General features: G+C 49.3%; 1 protein-coding gene and 1 long non-coding RNA gene across 4 annotated transcripts in view; one reads left to right on the plus strand and one right to left on the minus strand.

The window, feature by feature from the left end:
- Nucleotides 1-22,798, minus strand: part of LHFPL4 (LHFPL tetraspan subfamily member 4) — a 64,465-nt gene that overhangs the window by 30,671 nt on the left and 10,996 nt on the right. The window lies entirely within an intron of this gene.
- Nucleotides 986-17,421, plus strand: LOC135972823 (uncharacterized). Its single transcript, XR_010589372.1, has 3 exons — nt 986-1,079; nt 2,112-2,206; nt 17,067-17,421. It is a non-coding gene; the product is annotated as an uncharacterized LOC135972823 (long non-coding RNA).

Genomic DNA, 22,798 nt, shown 5'->3' on the forward strand with positions numbered 1-22,798 from the left:
AAACATGTAATTCCAGGTTTAGGATAAATATGTTTGTGTAACAGCATGTGGAGGGGAGGGGTGAGAAATTCTTAAACTTTTGTGAGTCTTGTTATATGTGGTGTTTTTCTTAAAGCCCCAGCTTCTGGAGTCAAGTGATGATGTGTGAATCTCAGATTTAATTTTTTTTTAATTAAGTTTCTAACCCCACCCTTCCTTGCTTGTGGAAATCCTAACCCTGAACAGCACCTCAGAAACCTTGGCCCTTTACGGCACCTCAGAAACCCGAAGGAAAACAAACAGTATCCCAAATTTCTTATTAAAAAAAAATCTCTTGATTTCTGAATCCCTGGGGATGGTTATACAGCACACAAACTAAGCTTTTTCTAATGTAGAACTCCTGGCTGGACCCAGACCTCGCCACCTGTGCGCACATTCCCTCCAGCAGGACTGGAGCGCTGCTGAATGAGGACCCACTGAGCTAGCTGGTCAGATTGATGCTTTTTAGAAGAGGCACTTAGTTCCTCACTAGAAGCAGGTAAAAGATGCATTTAAAAAAATTAATTCTCCTTTGTGTTGTAAACTGACCAAGGAACTGCCCAGAAATAACTGAAAATTACAGTATCAGAAGGGTAGCCGTGTTAGTCTGAATCTGTAAAAAGCAACAGAGGGTCCTGTGGCACCTTTGAGACTAACAGAAGTACTGGGAGCATAAGCTTTCGTGGGTAAGAAACTTGTGGGACTTGCATCTGAAGAAGTGAGGTTCTTACCCACGAAAGCTTATGCTCCCAATACTTCTGTTAGTCTCAAAGGTGCCACAGGACCCTCTGTTGCTTTTGAAAATTACAGCTTCAGCATAAAGATTCACAGGTGCTCCAGGGACAAGATAGCCACCTGTGTTCTGAACTACATTTCCCAGAATACCACAGGTCTAGGGTCAGGTTTCATGCGCCTTCCTGGGTATAAAAGCTCCAGCCTCTGCGCACATCTCCATTATACAGGGTTCCTAGTGAGAGAGACTCTGGGGCAGGTGAGTGAGGAGTAACTTCCTTCCCCTGCACCTTATCCTGGCGTACAAGCAGAGCCATCACCCCAAGAAGGTATTTGTTTCACAACTGATACGTGGTTCCTGTTTCCCCATGAATGACCCAAGGGGGGGGGGGCTTACTCCCTACTTATCCCAGCAATTCCTCCACAGGTAACTCCTTCAGTGTTCCCATAAAGACACAGGCCTTTCTGAACTGCCTTCTGCCCTACCCAGGTGCTCCCTGACTCAGGATCACCTGGCTTGTGCCAGAGCAAAAGGGTCTGTCTGCTGACCTGTAAAAGAGTCACCCGGCCCATCTCCATTCATTAGCTGCCCCTGCCTCACACACATGCTGGCAGTGCCCTGGGTCTCCCCTCCCAATGCAGGCAGCCACTGGATGGGACTTGTGATCCCGATGACTACAACCTGTGTGGTGACTCACTGAGGCAGGCCCGGTATCGCCTGCTTGGAGGGGGAAGACTTCAGGCTGCTCCACCCTAGCCCCCTCAGGCCCCTTTGGAGCTCTCTGCTTTTGTCTGGGTGACAGACCTCCCTTGGGAGCAGCTATGTTAGCCTCACCCAGCTCAAGTTGCTACTTGAGACACAAATGGGCCATAAACAATACTGTCCTTTGGGGGCCCAGGGACCCCTCACCACTACCCCACCCCTTCTCTGAGAACAGCTCCATAATGAAGAAGAGCAGGACCTACTGGGCCTGGTTCTGGTTTTATGCCCATGGAACGTCACGTGAGTTTCTGCTGGTCCTTGCTGGGGTGAGCACCCACAGCAAAGAACAACTCTGTGTATTTACTCTTCCTTTGTCCTGGATGTTTCCAGCAACCTTGTGCGCCCAGTTTTCTGTAAGAAATGGTTCTACATTCTCTGGCTGCCCAGAGCAAGCACAGTGTCCTGGAAACACCTTCCCATTCTCTGCAGTAATGAGTGACATTTAACATAGAATTAAAACAGTGAAACGGGGGATGGTGGAGAGCAGCTGGGATGTGGAGGGAGAGGGTTCCCTGTCTGCTAGAACCATCTTCTGGCTCTCTCCATGTCCTGAACTTCCATCCAAAACAACTGGTGGACTAAAAATGTCCATTGGCAGCTATCAAATGCCTGAAGTGGAGACAAGCATCAAGCCCGGGACAGAGACAACATGCAGCATCACTAGGGAGAGGAGAAGGAATCATTGCATCTTGTGTGAGTACAAGTTCATGTCTACAGAAGATGCTGAACTTCATTATTCTGTGGTCACTATTCCCTACTGGCTCAGCTATAGTTACTCCTTGAACCAGCTCCTGTATGTTATTTAGAACTAAATCAGAGAAGCCTCTGCTCTTATGTGAAGGGAGGGATAGCTCAGTGGTTTGAGCATTGGCCTGTTAAACCCAGGGTTGTGAGTTCAATCCTTGAGGGGGCCACTTGGGGATCTGGGGCAAAATCAGTACTTGGTCCTGCTAGTGAGGGCAGGGGGCTGGACTAGATGACCTTTCAAGGTCCCTTCCAGGTCTAGGAGATGGGATATCTCCATTTAAAAAAAAAAAAAGGATGTAAAATGTTCACCGGTAAGCATTAGGCAGGGGGTTCTCAGGACAAATGTATTGGTGGCCTCAGAGTGCAGCTACCAACTCTTGCTGGTGGTTGCGCTCTCACTTTTTTCTAAAAAACATAATTAGCTTTAGGAAAAACAAATACATATGCACATATACACGTCCAGATCATTGTAATGTATTTATTGCTAGCTAGTAAGTCTGTTGTGAAAAGTGATACTTGTATGTTTGTTAACATCACTTTTCACAACAGCCTGACTCAGCGTGCCAAGCCTGGGGACAAATTAAGCCCTGGATGGGGCTGTGCAGCCAGAGCCTGGGGCTGGAGCCCGAAGCCCTGCAGCCAGTCTGCTGCCCTGCCACCCCGGGCTGAAGCCCAAAGCCTGAGTCCCACCGCCACTGGGCAGGTGGGGAACTCGCCAGCTGCCTGCTCCTACAGCGTGTGCCCAGGTGTCTCCAGAGGGGGACAGGGCCCAACCTCTGATCGTGACCTGAGCAACCAACACCAGGGCGCTGCATCCAGGAGTAACAGGAAGGGACCACTACTTTGCCCCCTCCCCATCACAGCCCAGGAGGCTGTGGCTGCAAGAAAAGCCCCTGGTGGCGCATTTGAGAAATGCTGCATTAGGCTTACCGTTAACCGACCTTAACCGTTAATCCCCCGCGCCAACCAGCCAGCCGTCCAGGGCTGGATGGAGCAGCCCCAGCCCCCGCCATGCACCTGCCGGAGCAGCCCCAGCCCTGCGCCAGCTGCCCCATTGGTCAGAGCGACCCCAGCCCCGCGCCAACTGCCGCGTTGGTCAGAGTGACCCCAGCCCCAGTCCCAGCCCTGCGCCAGCTGCCCCGTTGGTCAGAGCGGCCCCAGCCCCGCGCCAGCCCTGCTCCAGCCGGCCGGAGCGGCCCCAGCCCCAGCCATGCACCGGCCGGCCGGAGCAGCCCCAGCCCTGCGCTGGCTGCCCCGTGCTGGCCGGAGCGACCCCATCCCTGGCCGCCCCACACCAGTCACAGCAACCCCAGCCCCACACCAGCCAGAGGGATCCCAGCCCCAGCCCCAGCTCCACACCAGCCAGAGGGATCCCAGCCCCAGCCAATCTCAGCCTCCGCTGCGCTGGGCCGGCTGGAGCGACCCCAGCCCCTCTCCCTTTAGTCGGTTAGCCAGTGTAATTTGAATCATTTAAACAGTTAACTTTTTAAACACTATTTACATACCTACTTCAGAACTAGTGTTCCAGGAAGCGGTTAGTGGAGAAACTGTTTTTCTAAGTTGGGTCTTGGTGGGATATTTGACCAGTTAATATTTAAGTAGCTGAAGTTGCCCACTACTAGAATCATAGAATATCAGGCTTGGGAGGGACCTCAGGAGTCATCTAGTCCAACCCCCTGCTCAAAGCAGGACCAATCCCCAGCTAAATCATCATATTACTGTGCTGGTAAATGATGTGGCCTCTGCTATGTTAAGCTTATTGCTTTTTAAATCAGAAGTTTTCAGACTGACACAGATGGTCCATCTGAGAAGCCACTTTGAGAAAGGTGAGATAATAATGCAGCCCCAAGAGCTTTCTGGAAACCCAGCTGGGAAGAGACTGTAGGTTCCCCTCTACCCTAAACCGCTCACTTTTCCCAAATCCATACCACCTCTCTCCTCCAAGCTGGGGCTGTTCCTCGCCTGTCACTAGCTCTTACCGCTCCTTCAAATCCCTGTAATGGGGTGGATTTGGCCCCACCCTGCTCAGGAGGCGGACTACTCTAGCAGGTGTTTGCCCTGAGGATCAGGCCACTGAGGAACTCCGTTGCGGTGGGTGAATGGCCTGAGCACGGCGCTCACCGCACAGAGGAAGGGTGAGGGTTTGGGGAGTGTCTCTGGCTGAGCTCAGGCAGGAAAGAATAAATCTTCCCATGTGGGTTTTATGGCCTGTGGCATGAGACTTATTTGTGTTGACACTGAAGGGAAGAGTGTGAATGCCCAGTGCTGATCCGATTGGGTCGCTGCGCAAGCCTGCAAGGAGCCGTCGGGAATGTGTGCTTCCCTTTGGCAGGGACAAGGAGATGCTCACCAGGGTCTCCTTTCTGTCGCCATCCTTCATTGTAGGAGCGCCCCACTCACACAAAAAGAACAGGAGTACTTGTGGCACCTTAGAGACTAACAAATTTGTTAGTCTCTAAGGTGCCACAAGTACTCCTGTTCTTTTTGCGGATACAGACTAACACGGCTGCTACTCTGAAACCACTCACACACTCTCTGACGCTCCCAATTCTGCTTTCAGCAGTGAAACCTCATTTACATTCAAATTGCCCAATCCACCAAAGTCTCTGCATCCCTGCTGAGGGTGGAGACCTTCCTGTTCAGAGGTGTTTGGAATGGCTAACGAGCCGCAGAGAGCAGGACACAGAGAGCACCTGCCATGAGAATATGGATGAGAGTCACTCTTCCCCCCCCCCCCCCGCTGCACCCATCCCTCCTCACCCCAGAGATACCCCCCAAGAGCTTCTCCTCTCTTACTCCCTTATTTCTCCCCCACCCCCCTGAGGGGCAGTAAGAACAGGGACACTGCCCTACCAAAGGCCGTCCGCCCTTCACAATGCCAGAGGGGTGTGAGGAGTGGGGTTTTGGTCACCGGAATGGCATGCTCTCTTCAAGCAAGATGCCTCTGAATTCCTGTCTCCATGGCAACTGCATGCAACTCCGTCTGAGTTGCACGATCCCTTCCTAATGTTCTTCTCCCTCCCCCGACCCCTCTATCCCCCTCTTCTTCCCCATCTGTCTGTATACTTCCCTCTCCTCCTTTCAGGGCAGCCTGCAGCCTCTCTATCTGACCCAGATCCCTCTCGGGATACTGTGCTGCTTTGTCCATCCATCTCGCCTTACCCCTCCTCCCAAAATATCCTCTCCAAAAACATCGGGGTTTGACGTTCCCTGTGTTTCCTCCTGGAAATAGGGAAGGATTCTCCTGGGATTTCCCAGGCAAAACCCCAAAAGGATTCTCTTTGACTCAGAGACCAAGCTTTGTGAATCCCAGAGTGACCATGAGTGTCCGGCCCCAGGGATTGGTGGCACATGAGAAGGGGCTGTGTGATTCACCGATCGAAATCAGGTACAATGGGATATCCAGGGTGTGCAGACACCCCGTCACCTCCCTCAGTTGTGGCACCTCAGGGTAGGTCTATACTTAAAACGCTGCAGCCCTTAAAGCCCTTCCCGTCGACATGGCCCTGTCTGCACTGGGACTGCACTGTCACTCAGGGCAGGGGGTGGATTTTTCCCACCCCTGAGTGACATAATTATACCAGTGTAAATGTATAGTGTAGATCAGACCTCAGAGTGTCTGTGGGAGGCACTTTGTAGGTGGTTTGTCCTGGAGGAACCTCCCTAGTCTCCAGCTACTTCCGCTCTCTGCAACTGCCCTTGATCGCCATCTTTCTCTTTCTCATCAGTGCCTACCTATGGGGACGGACAGCACTGGGGACGACTGGAAAGTGGTGGGCACAAGTGGGATTGTGGGCAGATGACTAGATAGATGGTCTGAGTGGCAGGCAGGTGGGCTGGGCTCCAAACAAATGACTCAGTGGCTGACAAAGACTATTGTAGGTGTATGAGGATGAATGAGTGGCTGGATGGAAAGATGAGGGGTAAGGAATAGAGGGATGAATGGTCATTCCATGTCTATGGATGTGTGGGGGTTGATGGCTAGGATCCTAGGCGTATGTTAGCTCTAAGGCAGGACAGTGCTGAGGAGACAAAGGTGAATGAGCTAGAGGCTGGATGGGAGACAAAAGCAGGGTCCCCCTGCACTCCGTGGGGAGAGGGACACGTGCAAAGCCAAAGCAGCCCTGTGGGGAGGAGGAAGGGGCTGTATGGGAGGCAGACAAGGTGAGGACTCGATGCACATGGCTGGATTTGTTCCCTCTCCATCACCAACATGGAACGTTGGTCTGCAAAGTGGTGATCCACGCAGGCAGGACTGGACGCTCCAGATGAATTGGAGGATCTCCCTGGTGGCCATGAGGCTAATCTGAGACTCTGCAACATGAGGACTGTTCTAGGGAGCTAACGAACAGTGATGGGCACAACAGGGTTGGGCTGGGGCACATCTGTGGATGTGTGTAGGAGAGAGATGGGGGTTGGGGCTGGGCTGTGACATCTGGGAGTGTGTGCATGTGGCTAATTATAACTCCGTTTCCATCTAGATTTGCTGCAATGTATGGCCCAAACCCATTCCCATGATTTCAGTGGGATTTGAATTGGACCCTACATAGATGAACCCTTTAATTTTCTAATTCAAATAACGAATGGCAACCATGAGAGCGGGTGAATACTGTTTTAGTCTCCAAGCTCTGCCCTGCCCCAGCCCAACATGGCCTGACTTTGTCCATTCACGTCTGTCCACTAAAGGCCCTGAATGTTTGACATCCCTAGAGCTCTTCCTGGTCCGGCCTCCCCTGCACCAGTTGGTTGCATAAAGCTTCTTTGCCAATCATTCAGTGCAAGCTCCGAGCGCTCCTAGGGTTGGACTCTGCTCCCAGGTCCACCAGTGTAAATCTGGGGTATCTTCACTGACATCAGTGGGAGTGCACCTCCCACTGGATCCACCCCAGTGACTGCAGGGGAGCTCCCCTGATCTACAGCAGCATTGTGGTCAGCTGACACATCCTGACCCTTGTTCCTGTGAGACCCCTGTGGAGAGGCAAGACGCCCGCAGGGAGTTACTGCTGACATTCTGGGAACTGCCACTGCAAACCTAACCTTTCTCAGACGCAGACACTGGCCACTGAGACAACTCAGCTACATGCTTCCAAAAAGTCAGGCAGTGGCAGTGATATCCGGTACCCCGAGCAGGCTCTAGAGCAGGGGGGCAAACTACGGCCCACCTGCCATTTTAATCCGGCCCTTGAGCTCCCACTGCGGAGTGGGGTCTGGGGCTTGACCCGCTCCAGAGCTCCAGCCGGGGAACAGGGTCCAGGACCACTCTGCATGGCTCCCAGAAGCAGCGACATGTCCCCCTTCCAGCTCCTACACATAGGGGCAGCCAGGGGCCTCCGCTCCGCACACTGCCCCTGCAGCTGCCTGTGGACGGGGCAGCGCCCAGAAGAGCTGCCTGGCCGCACGCCACGTAGGAGCCAGAGGGGGGACATGCCGCTGCTGCGGGGAGCCACTTGAGGTAAGCACCACCCGGAGCCTGCACCCTTGAGCCACTCCCCTCCCCGGCACCCCAACCCCCTACACCAGCCCTGATCCCCCTCCCACCCTCCAAACCCCTCAGTCCCAGCTCAGAGCACCCTCCTGCACCCCAAACCCCTCAGCCCCAGCCCAGAGCCTGCACCCCAAGCCGGAGCCCTCACTGCCCCAGCCCAGAGCCCCTTCCCACACCCTGAACTCCTCATTTCTGGCCCTATCCCAGAGCCCACACCCCCAGCCAGAGCCCTCACCCCCTCCTGCACCCCAATCCCTATTTCGTGAGCATTCATGGCCCGCCATACAATGTCCATACCCAGATGTAGCAAGTTTGCCCACCCCGGCTCTAGAGAAGAGTATAGCACCTCCCCTCTCCTAGTGCAAAGGCGCATGCACACACCGCACAACTACAATAGTGTTTTTATTAAGCTTTCATCTGCCTTCTTCAGAAGTCCAGTCAGACTGGGTTTGACTACTTCCTGGCCTGGGATGTGCTTATATTTGCCCGCCAAGGCAAGAATACTTCTCTCTGTTGCCAACTCGTGACTTTATCACCAGCCTCACCATGTTTGATGTTTTCTTAAAGCCCCAGCTCCTGGAGTCCTGTGGTTATGTGAGACTCTTGGCTTTCATTTATACAGGAATGCATTTCTAGCTCTCCTGGTCTCATTTCTAGCCCTCAGGGCCGTGGAGCAAAGTTGAAAACCATGAACCCATGTGGCTCAGAAACCAGAATGCAAATAAAGCAACCAAACTTCTATTACCTTTTAAAAATCTCATGACCTTTAAGCATGTCCCATGCTTTTGTAAGTGCTGGGGTTGCAATATTAAAAACAACTTGACTGCTCCTCTTTGGTTTATCTTGACCCCTCCAGAACTTCTCCATACTCCGTGCTGCAGCTGCCTTCCCCAGCATCTTTCCCCACATGCTTTTCCTGACCAGTTTATCCCTAGCATCGTCACTGCTAGGTCTTGGCCCCTAGTGTTTCTGAATGAATTTTGACCTCTTTCCCAGCTCTAAAGGCCCCCAATGAGGCAAGTCTCCTCTGTTCCAAGCAGAAGAAATTTGACTCATCCTTTCTTCAGACCCAGGATCCCCATAGGACAGTAATCTCCTTCCTGTCAGATGGTACCCAGTGCTCACAGACAGGGACTAACAGGGGCACCTCATCTGGGATTCTGCCTTTATGCCTAGTATTTTATCTGCCTTTTTACCAGGCTGCCAGGTTTGCTGCTTCCTCACAATCATCTTGAGTGTCCTGTGGTTGGTCCAGTTAGCTCATATTCCCTAGACTCAGTCCTTTCTCCCCGAGTCATGATTTTACACTGGTCTCCATTGATCTGCATTTCCTCACTACTGTCCAGTCCTCCAAACCCTGGCATCCCTTTGGAATCTCCCTGCGTCCTTATTATGTGCCGTGTCCCACAGTCAGTCTGGCCTGTGAGCCCAGAGAACTTGTTTTCAATCCCCTCACATCCAGTGCAGTTCCATGAGGAGTAGAGGTCCTAGAACCACCCTGAATGCTCCACTCAGCCATTCTGGAGCTGGGTGAGTCTCCTACTAAGAGCCCCCTTTGTCTCGTGCTCCCACACTTTTCTAGCCAGTTCCCCTGTCTCTCCTACTCCTGTGGTTTGCCATGAGCCACTTGTGTGAGATGTTGAATCCTGTCCGTTGTTTAGACCAATTCTCTGCTGATCCCTTATTTCCCCTTTCTCAGCAGTGAGACCCTCTCAGGTCCCCTGCTGTTACACACACACACACGCTTTGCTGCCTGAATCCACCTTGGCAAAGCCACCTGCCAACTGGACTCCCCAGCGCCTAATCGCCAGGTCCTTTAGGCGAGAGTTTAGAAACACGCTGCTCTTGGTTTCCTGGTGTCATAACCTTTGTTTGTCCCTTTCCAGACTTGAGGAATCGATCTCAAATTCACTCCATTTTTAAAAAGTCCATTTCTGTGTGTGGAGTGTCTTGTGCTGGTTCCTGAATTCTCCTTTGGCTGCCCTGACAGCTTTGGCTCTGTTTAGCTGGAATCTCTTGGCTGCATTTCTTTTTGGAGACACTTTATGACTGTCTAGTTTCACATACTTTGGTACCATCTTGTCGGAGGCCCTTTGGAAATGATACACATCTCAAGGGCTTTTCTTATCCTAGCAAAATTAATTGATTGAAGGGAATTTAATGTTATGACTCAGGCTACGACAATGGAGCAGGATTTTAGCAAATTACAACGAGGAGGCTCTTACTGACAGGACTAAAATCCCCTCGGTAGAAGATGCATTTAGCTAATTTGGGATGTCTGAGTAACCTGCATGTTTGCAGAATATCAGGCTTATTCCAAACCAGAAGAGCAGCTGCACAGGGCTGGGAGTTGTCTGGCAGGGTTTAGATCTGATTTATTTTTCCACTGAAAACTCCACACACAGTTGGTAAAGGGCCTGAAGATTGCATTTCTAGGCCAGCATAGACGTTAGGCTCCCGTCCTAGAGCCTGAGAAGAGACGACTATGCTTTTCATGACCTACTTTTGTTTTCTAAAACATAGGCACACGTTGGACATTTTATTTTATTTCTCTCCAGAGCTCTGGGTGCATGCACAACTCAACACAAAAGTACAGAATAAAATCAACATGACCCAATAGGAACATTAAATCTCTTACCCTCCCTCCCCCTTACTCCAGCCACTCTCCAAAAGCCATGGATAAATGGAGAAAGAGGCCTGTCAACATGCCCTACAGGCCAACAGATTTGGGCTTTGTTTGATGGAGTACGTTCCACTGCCAAACGATCTTCACCCCACCTCCACGCTAACGCCTCTGGGGACTCTAAGATGGAGACTGGCAGTTGACTCAGTCTCTGGGCTAAAAGATGCCCACACCCAGCAGTCTCTAAGGAATCCAGAACCTAAACCATACAGGGCTTTATTAGATCTACACAGCAGAGCGAACTGGAAGCCAATGAGGCCTCTGCAGCCCTAGTGTTAGATGCTTCATTTGAGAAACCATGCTAAGTAAGCTGACCGCTGCCCCCTGCAGCAACTGACGCTTCCGAGTACTCTAAGGGGTAGTCCCAAATACAGCACAAGGCACCAGCTAGGCCTAGTTACACAAAGACAGAGCAGGTCACGACTCTTGTCAACCGTAGATGGAAGCTCCCCCTTGGCCACTGGTACTATCTGAAATCCAGATGTAGCTAAGGACCCAATAACCTCCTACGCTGAGGCCCTCAGTAATGAAAGGTGGGTGCAGATATTGCTTCCAGCCCACCAGCAGCCCTTCAGCCAGGTAGATCAACTGCACAATCTTTGTCTGAAGCTATGGAGCCGGAGAGCTGAGTGCCTTCTGCATGCTTCCAGCACCACAGCCCATACCAGCTCGGTGTCTTCCCCGGGGGCTCGTGTACATGCTGTACATGAGGAAAGATGCAACAGGACTCTATAGCACCGGCATGTGAGCTCTTGAGCACATCTCTATACCCCTGACAGGGCCTGCATGCATGTCAGCAAGAGCTCATGACTGATGGTTCCAGTCAGCCAGGACATGTGATCTTCATTGCCAGCAGGAAATCGCAGACCAATTGTACAAGCTGTTCCAGGCCCCAAACCCACTTATGGAGATCTCAGGCCCCACCCTATTTTTCCCTGAAGAAGAGAGATTGGGGGCGGGCGGTGGCAAGGCTCTGTGTGGAAATGTTTTCTGGAGCAGCGCTAAGAAGAGCTACTTTCAGTGAGGCTAACACCTGGTCCTTTAGGAGAGGCATTGATGTTCTCCTCCAATAATGGTCTCGCTGTCCCCCTGCTAGGCTTCCCCACTCAAAAATGACATGGGTCCAATTCGCAGGTCCCCAAATGCTTCCAGAGTTTGAGCAAGTGGTGCTGGCTGAAACTCATGCAGAGAAGATGCCATAGGACGCATCTTCCCCCTCGAGCATACAGTGCTGAACTGGCCAATGATCTGCAGTCTTGTTGGACTCAGGTTAAAATGAGTCCCAAGGGCGTTGAGCCATTTTAATAACTTGTCTGTTAATTCTACAGCAAGTAAATGTTACTGAACTTCAGGCCCTCTATGGAATGCCATTGTGCAACTCTAAGATGGTGTATGCCACTTGTCCCTTAATCAAGGTCAAAGAGAGGGATCTCTGAAAGATGAGTGCAGCACTTAGATGGTTGAATAGCCCAGCAATCTCCTGTCAACACACAGATGCTAGAGGAACTGTCCCAAAACCTATAGATGAAGAAATTGCCCAGCCACCTACCACTGAGGAAGTGCAAAAAACTTTCACACAAATGAAGTCAAGGAAATCACCTGGCACAGACACTATACCAGCTGAAATCTTTACACTTGCAGGCACCCAAACTGTCCACTCTCTACATGAAATCGTTAAGGATATCTGGGAAATTCCTCAGGACTTTAGAGATGTAATAATAGTTGCCCCAAACACAAATAAAGGAAACATATCTGACTTCTGGGCATGTGTGACAGAGATCCCTTGGCAAAGGATCCCCTGCTCCTGTTAACCTGCTAGGAGAAGGCAGGACAGGCCTAGCCCAGAAGAGAGGGCTGGAGTGGCTGACAGGCAGGTGGTGTTAGGGAGCTGACACCCAGCCGGGCACAGACGAGACTCTCTCTCGCTGGAGGCTGAGGTAACCAGGGGACTCTCAGTCCTGGGTGCCCCAAGAACTGTCACAGTGGCATAGCTGGCAGGATCTGTACCCTGTTTACTAGCTAATCAAAGAGCATGCTCCCAGCACTTATAAACCAGTTACTGAGAGACTAAAGAGTGAGAAGGAAAGAAAAGGTTACAGTTTGTTGTTTTTTCAGGTAAGGGACCAGAGCGCCAGAAAAGGCAGGATGAGCAGAGAAATACATGCTAAACCTACCAGAAAGCGATTAGAAGGATTTTGTGCAGAACACTGCTTATTATCTGCAGGAAAAAATATGGATGGGTTAAAAGCTGTCCTCATGGAATATGACAAGCAGCATGAAGAGCAGTGAACCTGCCAGAGACCACCACCAGTTTGTCAACCCCAGAGCCAGGAGAGAGCTGTGCAAACTGAACCTAGCATGAAAAGAGCCTGTGTGAGCACCAGCAGGGGAATGGCAGAGAATGGAGATGGAAAGAAAGAGGCAGGCAGGCAAAGACAGGGCTGGTGTAGCCCGGAGGAGAGGGCTGGAGTGGCTGACAGGCAGGTGGTGTTAGGGAGCCCACACTCCGCCACCATAGGCGAGACTCCCTCTGGCTGGAGGCAGGGGTAACAAGGGGACTCAGGCCCGGGTGCCCCGAGAACTGTCACAGTATCTCCCTGCTAGCTACAGGTGGCTAAAGCCTTGCCCGTGTTTCAGTCAACTGGCTTGTCAAAACAGTATCAGAGACGTTCTACCGGAGACCTAGTGTGGATTTAGGTCAGCTCAGAGCACCACAGGCATGATTTTTGTTGTGAGACAGATTCAGGAAAAGTGTATTGAACAACACATGGAACTGTATGATGTCTTATTTATCTAAAAAATGCATTTGACACTACACAGAAGTGGCCTCTGGAAAATTCTAGAAAAGTTTGGCTGTCCCACCAAATCTATTAGCATCATACATCAACTCCACAAAGACGTGACTGCTCAATACTCTCAGATGGTGGCCTTTTATAAGCCATTTCCCATATCTAACAGGGTGAAACAAGGCTGTGTGCTGGCACCAACACTGTTTGGTCTCTTCTTTGCAGTCAGTCTGAATTATGCAACAGGCAACTTTAAAAAGGGGAACCTACATAAGTTACAGGATTGATGGAAATCTCTTCGGTCTCCAAAAGCTTACAGCAAAGACAAAGTTCTTGAGGAATTCATGTGTGAAGTCCTTTTTTAGATGATTGTGGTCTACTTAGTTATAGTGAAAGTGATCTACAGCTTATCCTTGACAGCTTCTCAGAAGCAACTGAACAGTTTGAACTCACCATCAGCCTGGAAAAAATTGAAGTCCTCTTCCAACCAGCTCCATCAACCATTACCACTGAGCCAAACTCACTGCTGATGGTACAGAACTAAAGAGCTGGATACCTTGGCAGTACTATCTCAAGGGATAGTTTCCTGAGTCAAGAAATATCATAGACTATGAAAGACAAGGCAGGCCTTCAGAAGATTTCACCATAGGATACTTAAAGCTGCACACCAAACAGTCAACAAAACGGAAGATTTGCAATGCAGCAGTGATCAGACCCTTTGATATGGCTGTGAAACATGGACAGTTTACTGCAGACACATTAAGCAACTTGAAAGAATTTCACGTGTGCTGTCTCTGATCTGTTGTAAAGATCCACTAGCAAGACAAAGTCTAAAACATTAACATCCTTGAAAGAGCAAAACTAACCACCACTTAAGCAATGATCATCTGTCCATTTAAGCTGAGCTTTGATAGACAGATCGTGTTACCAGAACAGGCGATAATAGACTCCTGAAAAATGTTTTCTATGATGAGCTGAAACTCAGAAAGCACAGGAGGCTTGGTCAATGAAAACACTTTAAAGATACCCTTAACAGAATCTCACCTCTTGCAGCATAAATACTGGTAACTTCGATGACACAGCCGCAGACAGATCTGAATGGAGAACAACTATCAATAAGGGCTGTAAACACTTTGAGGAAGGCAGATACACACACATTTAAAAAAAAAAAGATTGTAAAAAGGGCCAGGCACCATGCCAGGTCTTCATGTGGGAGCCTGCGCATTGCATAAGAACGGCCATACAAGGTCAGACCAATGGCCTCAGTACTGTGTCTCTGACAGTGGCTGGTGCCAGATACTTCCGAGGGAATGAACAGAACAGGGCAACTTATCAAACAATCCATCCCCTGTTGTCCAGTCCCAGCTGCTGGCACTCAGAGGTTTAGAGACACCCAGAGACATGGGATTGGATCCCTGACCATTTTGGTCTAATAGCCATTGATAGACCTATCCTCCATAAACTTATCTAATTGTTTTTTAACCTAGTTATACTTTTGGCCTTCACAACATCCCCTGGCAATGAGTTCCACAGGTAGATTGTGTGTTGTGTGAAGAAATGCTTCCTTTTGTTTGTTTTAAACCTGCCGCCTAATAATTTCATTGGGTGACCCCAGTGTGTGTGTTATGGCTAAATGACATTTCCCTGTTCATTTTCTCCACACCATTCCTGATTTTGTCATATCCCCCCCCCCACACACATCTCTTTTCTAAACCGACCAGTCCCGGTTCTTTTAATCTCTCCTCTTACAGAAGCTGTTCCATACCCCTAATCATTTTTGTTGCCCTTCTCTGTACTTTTCCCAATTCTAATATATCTTTTTTTGAGATGGGGCAACCAGAACTGCATGCAGTATTCAAGGTGTGGGTGTATCATGGGTTTATTTAGTGGTATTATGATAATAAGACAGAAAATATCAATCCCTTTCCTAATGACTCCTAACATTCTGTTAGCTTTTTAGACTGCTGCTATACATTGAACAGGTGTATTTAGAGAACCATCCATGATGACTCCAAGATCTCTCTCTTGCATGGTAACGGCTAATTTAGACCCCATCATTTTATATGGATAGTTGGGATTATGTTTTCCAATGTGCATTACTTTGCATTTATCAACATTGAATGTTATCTGCCATTTTGTTGCCCAGTCACCCAGGTTTGTGAGATCCCTTTGTAACTCTTAGTTAAGTCCAAAGCTGACTTCAATCTTGAGTAATTTAGTGTCATCTGCAAACTTTGCCACCTCACTATTTGCCCCTTTTTCCAGATCATTTATGAATATGTTGAACACCACTGGTCCCAGTACAGAAACCTGGGGGACACCACTATTTACCTCTCTCCAGTCTGAAAACTGACCATTTATTCCTACCCTCTGTTTCCTGTCTTTTAACAGTTACTGATCCATGAGAGGAACTTCCCTCTTATCCCATGACAGCTTCCTTTGCTTAAGAGCCTTTGGTGAGGGACTCTGTAAAAGGCTTTCTGAAAGTCCAAGTACACTGTATCCACTGGATCATCCCTGTCGACACGCTTGCTGACAGGGCCGGCTCCAGGCACCAGCGTTCCAAGCAGGTGCTTGGGGCGGCAATGTGCAAGGGGCGGCAGTCCGTGTGTTTTTGCTGCTCCAAGCAGCACGCTGAATTGCCGCTGCGGACGGCGGGGGCAGTCCATGTGCAGTTAGGGCAGCACGCGTGTTTCTGCGGCGGCGGCAACTTCTATGTTCAGCTGCCCGCGGCGGCAAATCGGCGGCTTCTGTCTTCCGGCTGAAGACAGAAGCTGCTCCCGTATTGCCACCGCCGCCGAAACACGCATGCCGCCCTAACGGCACATGGCCTGCCCCCGCCATCCGCGGCGGCAATTCGGTGCGCTGCTTGGAGCGGCAAAAACAGTAGAGCCGGCCCTGATTCTGAGAGCAGATAGGCAAAGGTATGAAACCAACACAAACGTCTCTACGCTTTTTAAGTGGTATGTTGGCTGAGTCACCAGGGCAGAGGGAGCAATTACAGATAAGAACTCTGCTGAGAATGATTTCTAGCATCGGTCTTTCCCCACAAAAGATGCTGGGGAGATAACTAGTCTTTCCTGGTAATAAGGATGGGACACTGGTAAGACTGTTCTATAACAAAATGATACAAGAACAAATGATAAATTAAAAAAAAGCAAGTTCCCCCCAGGCACATGTGACACATTCAGGCGCGCTGAAGGAACATAAGAATGCATCAGCTGAGCCAGATTAAAATAAATTGTGAGATTGGAAGGTAGCAAATATTGCATTTCTGTTTAAAAATGGTACTAAAAATGATCAGGGAATTACAGATCAATGGGTCTTAGGTCTGTACCTGGTAAATTGACTGAAATGATAATTAAATAGAATAACAAACCTAGAAGATTATGGTACAATAGGGTCTAACCAGCCAGGATTCTGCAAAGGAAAATGGTATTTTACTATTCTACCAGAATTCTTTTAATACATCAGTGATGATCTCTGAGGCAGGGCCTGTCTCTCACTGTGTGGCTGTGTAGTGCCCAGGACAACTGGGCTGTGACATTATGAGTATAATATAATATATCTCATTGAAAGGAGACAGGGCCAGAAAGAGTTAATTAACTCACCGACTGACCTGACCCAGGGGTGAACTTTAGAGACTGGCTAGGAAGATAGGTAAATGAATAGAGCTTTGAAATGTAAGTCTGCATTGTTAGAGATAGAAGGGGAGATGTTTGCTCAGGTCTTGTAAATAAGCAAACAATTCTTGTCTATTGCTATAGCTTTAATTTAAAGATCAAAAAAGGAATATTAACATTTATGATGATACTTGAGTGAAATAGTATTATTGTCTCTGTCTCTTTGAAGGTTGTGGTAACCTGTATCTGAACTGTTTAATGGATAAATTACCCTGTACTAATTACCATGATGTTTAGAAGAAGGAAAGTTAAGCCTATTGTTTTCTCAGGCCAAAAGGCTGCTGGAAATGTATAAAAACCTTGGGACACGATCCTACTGCATCTCAGATCTGCTTTGGGTTTCAAGAGGGGGAAACCACAAGGATTGAGATCCCCAGTCATTGACTGGAGCCACCCTGAATATGGACATTGGACCTATGGGCTGTATCTAAAAGGACTCTTGGCAACTACAAGATCACCTCTGCTATGTATCTGAATGTCAAGAATTGAATTCAAATCTGTCTGTATATTGATCTTTTAACCAACACACTCTCTCTTTTCTTTTTAATAAATTTTAGCTTAGTTAATAAGAATTGGCTATAAGTGTGTATTTTGGGTAAGATCTAAGTTGTAATTGAACCTGGGTGTGTGGCTGATCCTTTGGGGTTGGAAGAACCTTTTCTTTTATATGATGAGATAAGATTTTCAGTAATCAGCATCATATGTTTGACAGGTGTGTCTGGACAGAGGCCTGAGGCTGGGCACTTTAAGGGAACTGCGTTGTTTGGACGTCTGAGTAACCAGGGAGGTAACACAGAGGCTGTTTGGGGCTGGTTGGTAAATCTCAGTATTGGAAGATCCACCAGCGTTTGGGGTTTGTCTGCCCCGTTCTGTTTGCAGTTCACCCTGATTGAGTGACCTCAGCTGACTCCCACGGGCAGCACTGTCGCATGGGCACAGACAGCAGTTGAGGCCTTCCGCCACTATTGGTCATAGGAAATATAAATACCAGATAAAGGAGAATTGCTCAGCATCGCTGATTTAGACTTTGTCGAGGTCCCTCCGGAGAGGGTGTTCTGGAAATTAAGCAGCAATGGAATGAGAGGCAAAGTTCTGTCGTGGATCAGAAACTGCCGAAGAGACAGAAAATGCAGCAGGCATAAATGGTTCATTTCCATCCTAGCCAAAGGCTCTGTACTAGGACTGGTGTTTACGGTATTTTTTAGTGATTTAGAAATGGGGGTGAGCAGGGAAGTGGCAACCGTTGCACATGACACTGTGACAATCGGGGTCCAGACAACCCAAGGGAGGACAAGGGCTCTGAACCCCAAAGAGTAAGCAATTGAATCAAGTGGTTGTATACAACGTTGATGTGTATACAAATATGTTGAGTAAAGTCTTTTATGAAAGCTTGTAATGTTCTGAACTTGATGGTCATTGATTTATACACACACACACACACACACACACACACACACACACACAGAGGGTGGCTATGAATTATGTATCTATATGGAATAGTATGCTCATGACCAGTGCTATGACTTCAAGTATTCCTCACAGCATGGAGGGGCTCCTCCCAAGCCAGGTGTTTACACAAAACTAACTTCAAATACCCATCCATTGTCCAGCCAGGAAAAGAAAGTGGTGGACCATTAGAGTTAATGGGAAAACACTGAAGGACATCAGAAAGGGAAGGCCAGCTGTCTGTGAAACACTAGATACCCCTCTAGGACAGACGGCATGCTGCAAAACTGTTTAGAGTCGATAGGTAACTTGGAAAAGGAAATTTAGCTAATCTAGAAGTGTAAAGCCTGAGGTTGTCTTGGTTTATTTTCTGTGTAACCAGTGGGTGTTTGCTTTTCCTTATGAGTTCATCTCTGAATCAAGGATGTTTCTATTACATGAACTTTGTTTATTTTTCCCCCAAGCAGGTCTCTGTTTTCCAAACAGTGTGGACTGTATATCCCAAAGTGAACTGATAACTTTTGAGAGGGTGACGACCCAGTCCCAATGTCTGATAGTTAAGAACTGGGGTAGACGTATTTGAGGATAACCCAGACTGGAACGGGTGTTGGTGTCACCTTGCAAGGAGTAACGAGGCTGGTGGAAGCTAAGGTGAGACTTTTATGCTCGTAGGCTGGCTACTGGTGTCAGGACTCTGAGCCATAGCAACAGAGCATTAAGGCACCCACGGTTACAGGGCAGGTGGTGATTGGTCTGGATGATCCCAAAATTGTCACAGTCACAAAATTATTTAAATTAGTTAAGATAGTGAAGACTAAAAGGAGCCTTGAAGGGATTAACCCAACAAGGGGAATGGACAACCTGACAGCAGATGAAATTCGGTGCTCCATGTGCAGCAGCGAACAAGCAAATAAAAAGTTGGGATGCACAAGGATGAAAAAGCCTCTTCTGGGATGCTGTGTTCAGTGCTAGTCCCCCCATCTCAGCCAGGACGTAGCAGGAATCCAGGGACTCGGGCAGAGGCAGCGAGAATGATGTGGGGCTGGAAAGCCCCCGGGCAGAGACTGAAAAGCTTGGGCCTGTCTCCATTAGAGAAGAGACAAGCGGGGAGCTGATAAAGGGGGCCTGGGCAATGAATGGGCTAGAAGAGGCAGAGCGGGCACTGCTGTTCTCCCTCTGTCCTGGCAGGAGAACCGGGGGTCATTTCGGGACATTGAAAGGTAGCACGTTTAAAACTGAGACAGGAAACAATTTTTCACACAATGTGCAATTAGCCTCTGGAACTCGCTGCCGCAGGAAGTCATTGAGACCAGGAACTGAGCAGGATCCCCAAACGAATTAGATGTATATATGGCTAATGAGCAGGGCCCTACCAAATTCACAGTCCATTTGGATCAATTTCAAGGCCATAGGATTTTTAAAATCATTAAATTCATGATTGCAGCTATTTAAATCTAAAATTTCACGGTGTTGTAATTGTAGGGATCCTGACCCAAAAAGGAGTTGTGGGGGGGTCACAAGGTTATTGTAGTGGGGGTGCGGTATTGCCACCCTTACTTCGGCGATGCTGCTGGTGGTGGTGCTGCCTTCAGAGCTGGGTAGCTGGAGAGCGGCAGCTGCTGGCCGCGAGCCCAGCTCTGAAGGCAGAGCCGCCACCAGCAGCAGCACAGAAGTAAAGGGTGGCATAGTATGGTATTGCCACCCTTACTTCTGCGCTGCTTCTGGCGGGGCGCTGCCTTCCGAGCTGGGTGCCCACCAACAGCCGCTGCTCTCCAGCTGCAACTCCCTTTTGGGTCAGGACCCCTAATTTGAGAAACGCTGGTCTCCCCCGTGAATTCTGTACAGTATAGGGTAAAAGCACACACAGGACCAGATTTCATGGGAGGAGACAAGATTTCACAGTCTGTGACATGTTTTTCATGGCTGTGAATATGATAGGGCACTACTAATGAGACTATCCAGAGTAAAAGACAAATATTTATTAAAAAAAGCTGTGGAGGGGATATAAACCCACCTGCCACAGGGCATCAGCCAAGCCCCATATACTGGACTGGGAAGACGCTTTCCCTGGGGGCAGTGTATCCCACTGCAGGAGTTATTGCACCTTCTGAAGCAGCTGGTACTTGCCCAGTCAGACAAGAGACTAGACTAGCTTGGATCTAATCCAGCCTGGCAGATCCTCTGCCCCGTTCCACCTGGTGTTGGTGTTACCGGGTTCAGACCGTGGCCAATGCTCAAGTGAAGGTTTCACAGGCACTCTCCACTGTCATACCCCCTTAATTTTCTGAAACTCCCCCTTGCAGCTGAATCTCCCTGCTGAGTCCATCCCAAAGGGAATATCTGGGGATTTAGGATGAGAATTCCTGCAGCTGGATTGAAATCGGGGAGAGATGTCTCTTCAAGCAAGTAATTCTCTCTGCTTCTTGCTGAGTGGGTGACAGCCTCACAGAGCTGAGGTCTGGAACATAAAGAATAAAGCTGGGGCCTGGGGGAACCAGACTTTCGATTTCACAGGAAATCCTGTGACTGAAATTTTTCCATTTCAAAATGGGTCAATCAAAACATCCAGATGAAAGAACATTTTGTTCCAATTTTGACCTTTTAAAAAATGTTTCTCCAATCGAATTAACAATGGATTTCATTGTGGAAGCTCATTCTGAAATGTTACCTGCTGAGAGTGTTGAAATGGGACATTTCAGCATTATCATAATGCTTCCTTTTGAGAAGAGGGGCTAATTGGTCAAATTAATTAACATGACTTTTTTTGTCCAAGAACTGTAATGAAACCCTTCCGAGCGGCTCTGGCACAGAGCTCTTAGGGAGGACTAGGGCCTGGGCTGGGTGTGAAACAGTTGGGTTAGGTGTAAATTATGGCTGTTTTAAAGCTGTGTGTTTTCTGTGGGCACTCTTGTTGCAGAGCGCTCTCAGTGCATGCTGCTCATGAAATGCCCCCCGGCTCTTGTCCCCCTCCCTGCCCAGCCTTGAGCCCCTTCTCCCCTGCTTCACGTGGTGTGGTTGAATGTGGGATCGTTAAAGCATGTCCTCGACTCACATTCGGAAAGCTCTCAGGATCCCAGCCCCAGAATGCAGGGGAGCCTCGTGAACCAGATGATTGCCTCACCCCACCTTGCCCCTCTTGGCCTGACCACGAGAGGCTGCCCAGTCTGCTCTGCTGCCCACTTAACGGAGCAATGTTCACAAGCAAGGCTCCCATGTGCAGCCCTTGAAATGCACATGGCGTCCCAGTGTCATTAAGAGGCGCCCCTAGGGAGGATTGTTGCTGTCTTTGAGGGAGTAACAGGGCCGTCCCTAGGGCATGGGAGCCCCGGCTGGTACCAAAGACTAACAGTTGTTCTGCGATCTTGAGGTTAACGCTCTCCAGTGCATGACAGCAAAGGGTGGCTGCTATGTACTGGTTGGTCAGGGCTTTGCCGCCGTAGCGAGCCAGGGAGCGCTCAGGATTCCTGGTTAATATGTGCCCTTGGAATCAGAAGGACAAAGTGTTTTGTGCCATTGGAAGCATTTGTTTTTAGCGGGGACTGTCTATGGGGTGACACTCAGCAGGTCTAGGGGGTGACACTCAGCATGTCTATGGGGAGACACTCAGCATGTGAACTACAAAAAGGCAGATGCCTGGCGTGTCTGTTTAGGCAGCTGTTCAGTCTCCCACCCTCAGTCCAGACTTGAGGACCAAGTCCCCTCTCTACCCCGCTGGCTGGCAGTGCTCCCACTGCTCTTTGGGCACACGGTGGTGCATGTAGAGATGGCACTGGGGTGTGTTCCTGTGCAGAGGGCATCGCTGCTGGGTGTTGTAGATAATTTGTGAGCTTTGTGTTGGGCCAGGCTATAAATAAATACTGCCTTTTAAACTCAACATCTTCAACAATAGCTTCTACCTCCTGACATAAACCTCACGGATTCAGGAAATAACACCCTCCACCCTCCTCTGCTCTGCCAGCACTCCAGCCAGAGCCCCTGAGAAAGGGCACATGCTATTTCGGTATCTCCTGATGAAAGCAGCAGCAGAAATGCACAGGAGGGGGCTGCTGGAGGATTGTCTACTGAGCTGGTATGTCTGACTGTATCTAGCATTAGTGTTTTGTGCCAGCACCTGTGTGCAAGTAACCAGTTCCCGGTCTGTTCTTCACAAATGTAGACACACGGACATTTCGTGGCCTCTAACACTGTTGCAGCTCTGCTTTTTCCCCAGCGTCTAGAGAATGCCAACCTTCGAGTGTGTGTAGCATCGCAGTGAGCTCTGCACAAAGGTTTTTACTCCAGCTTCCATCCATTTTCCCACTCCCATCCTCTCAGCTTGACCTGCCGCAATACGCAAGATGAGTTAACCTGACTCCTTTGGGATGCAGCGGTACAGAGGGCACCTGGCCGCCCCTATGGACCTTGGTGTAGACGTACTCTGAGAGCCCGTGGGATGGGGGGGGCGTCCTCTGGCTC

The sequence above is a fragment of the Chrysemys picta genome, chromosome 7 (genome assembly GCF_011386835.1).
Source record: "Chrysemys picta bellii isolate R12L10 chromosome 7, ASM1138683v2, whole genome shotgun sequence".
NCBI classification, from domain to species: domain Eukaryota; kingdom Metazoa; phylum Chordata; order Testudines; family Emydidae; genus Chrysemys; species Chrysemys picta.